Genomic DNA, 2,702 nt, shown 5'->3' with positions numbered 1-2,702 from the left:
TCTGCTGGGAAGCTGCTACGCAAGTTTCCTCACTCTTACAAGGGGAGATAAACAAGAAACGCCTCCTCCTCAGGCCTACGTTGTGATGACTGTAGCCGGGGCGGCCACCTCAGGACCTTGAGGAAAATGGACGACACTCTGAGAATGGCAGGCTGAAAGACAGGAAGAGCCTAGGTCCTTGACGACTCCGTTGAGCTCCTGAATCCAGCGCCCCGGAACTGGCCCTGGTCTATTACGGAGTGACACAAGCCTTCATTGTTGAAGCTGTCCTCTGATGAGTTTTCTCTCCCGTGCAGCCAAAAGCCACCTAGAGGGGCGGCACAGGCAGCCAACACTTCCTGAGCAATTGCAGGAGAGCAGGCACTGAGTATTCCTCTCGCACACTTCCCACTCCTGCCTGGAGCTGGAATTGACCGTGCCCATCCTACAGCTGAGGAAGCTGAGACCCAGGGGTGGAGGAGAACTTGCTCTGTCACATACCGAGTGCTGGTGGACTTGGAACCAAAACCCAGGTCGTCGGCTCTCCTGCCACCACACCAGCAGAGCATATGGGTTTGACCACCATGTTGGTCAGAACTCTCCATTACAAGTATAATAGGTGGGAGCCAGGCCAGCCTAAGCTTAAGAGGCATGGACTGGCTCCGTTCCCAACTACAGACAAAGCAGAGGGATGGCCGGATCCAGGAACTCAGACCCCATCTCCCTCTCGTCTTTGCTTCTCTCTGACACCATGCCTCAGACCCGCTCCCTGCAAGGCTGGAATCATGGCCACCAGCAACCTTGGTCTCACATCCCAACGGTCAAGGGCCAAAAAGGACAGGGGTCTCACTTTCCTCGGTTTGAGTTTTATCAGCCAAACTTGGGCCCCATGCCTTCACCGTATGTCTGGATCCTGAGTGCCACCTTTGTGTTCTGGGCTTGGCCACTCCAACCTCTCTATGCCTCAGTTTGCCTGTGCTGAACTAAGCAGAGTGGCAGCACCTGCTTGGCCGGACTGCGGTGAGGGTCATTCACGCATCCAGCACACACTTCGTGCACACCAGCTATGAGTCAGGCAGCTTTGGAGGTGCTAGGGCTGCAGTTACGGATAATGAGACCCAAGCCCTGCCCTCGTGGAGTTTACAGTCGAGCAGGAAAGACAGATATTAAATAAACAAACACGGGAATGAATATCTCTGTTACAGCTCCGCTAAGTGTGCTAAAGGACAAACACAGAGCGCAATGGGAGAGAAAGAAAGAGCCTAGTCTGATTGAATGCATAGCATTAGAAAGCCAGACCCCAGGCATGGAGTAAGCATTCAGTCTAGGGTAGCTATTACATAGGTTTTCCCTTGGCGTCTTCCCAGTCACCTCACACCCACAGCGACTTACTGTGAGGAGAGCTAGGAGGACTGGCGGCTCTGCTCTCCATCTCTGCGACCAATTACAAGCCTCCTAGGGGATGGAGCACAAGTGTGACGCATGCGTTGGGACAGCACGAGTATAGCAGGTCCCAGGGCAGCCTGTTCCTGGTGGATGGCACACACCCAGCTCTCGGCAGCCCCTTCCTGGCTCCGGCTGAGGCTCCAGGAGCTTCTCAGGCTCCAGGGTCTCCCAGGCTCCTTCCGCTGGCTCCGCATCAAACCCTAAATGAAGGAGTGCTGGAGAGAGATTTACTGCATAACAAGCCAACTTTCCATTCACCATTGCCAGGCTCTGCTGTCCCCATAGCTCCTGGCCATAGGGACAAGGGCCCTGCCCCTGCCCCAAGCCTCTGGGTTGTCTAATCATGTCCTGGTGGCCGCCTCTGGAGGGACCATTTGCGAAAATCTCTTTGTGATCAAAGGATGTGTCTGTAGAACACACTCAGGCCCTCTGGGGTTCCACTCCCATCTCTCTCGTACAGACATACTGTTTTTTCAGGGAAGACGAGCCAAGAGCTGCTACGTTAGATTAATTGCCACAAATGCTGACTCCATTCCTATAACCATCATCATTGCCATGAGCCCAGCTCAAGCCCTCAGGAGCCTAATTGGGACTGTGGCGCCGGCGCATCTGACCTCCCGGCCCCCAGCTCTCCCCCTGCCACCATGCAGACAGCCAAAGGGGCTGCCTGGCACACACATCACTCCGCCATTTGCCACCTTCCATGGTTCTCTGGATCTGAACAATCTGAACCAGCCCCCTTAATATGGCCAACAAGGCCTCCTGTGATCTGGCCCCCCTAACATTTCCAACTGTGTGTTCTCAGGAAACCATTCAGGGTTTTCCCAGATCATACGCTTCTTTCATCCAAGACTTTTCCAACACATGCCCTCCTCTTATACGAATCTGTCCTTTAGATAATGAATGCCTCCTATGTGCCAGCCTCTGTGCTGGCTCTGGGATGCGACAGTGAGTCACACGGACACAGTCCCTGCCCTCAAGGAGACCATGGTCTAGTAGGGGAGGCAGACATCAGTGAAAAACAAAGAATCATCAGAGTTTATAATTACCAAAAGTAGTGAGAGCTGTGAAGGAACCATGTAGGATGCTGGGAGCGCAAGAAAGCTGCCATGAGATGATGTTCAACCTGCCATGGGATGACGAGTAGGTACATCTGGGTGGGGGCCTGGGGTTGGGAGAGCTTCTGGATGAAGGCCTGAGGCCAGAGGGCATCTGCAAGCTCTGGGATCTGAAAGCCTGGGTAGCAGGTGGGCAGAGAATGTGCAGATGGGCTGGAG

This window comes from Ursus arctos, unplaced genomic scaffold (assembly GCF_023065955.2).
Source record: "Ursus arctos isolate Adak ecotype North America unplaced genomic scaffold, UrsArc2.0 scaffold_7, whole genome shotgun sequence".
Taxonomy (NCBI): domain Eukaryota; kingdom Metazoa; phylum Chordata; class Mammalia; order Carnivora; family Ursidae; genus Ursus; species Ursus arctos.
The sequence above is the reverse complement of the archived record's forward strand: the minus strand, read 5'-3'. Positions refer to the sequence as shown.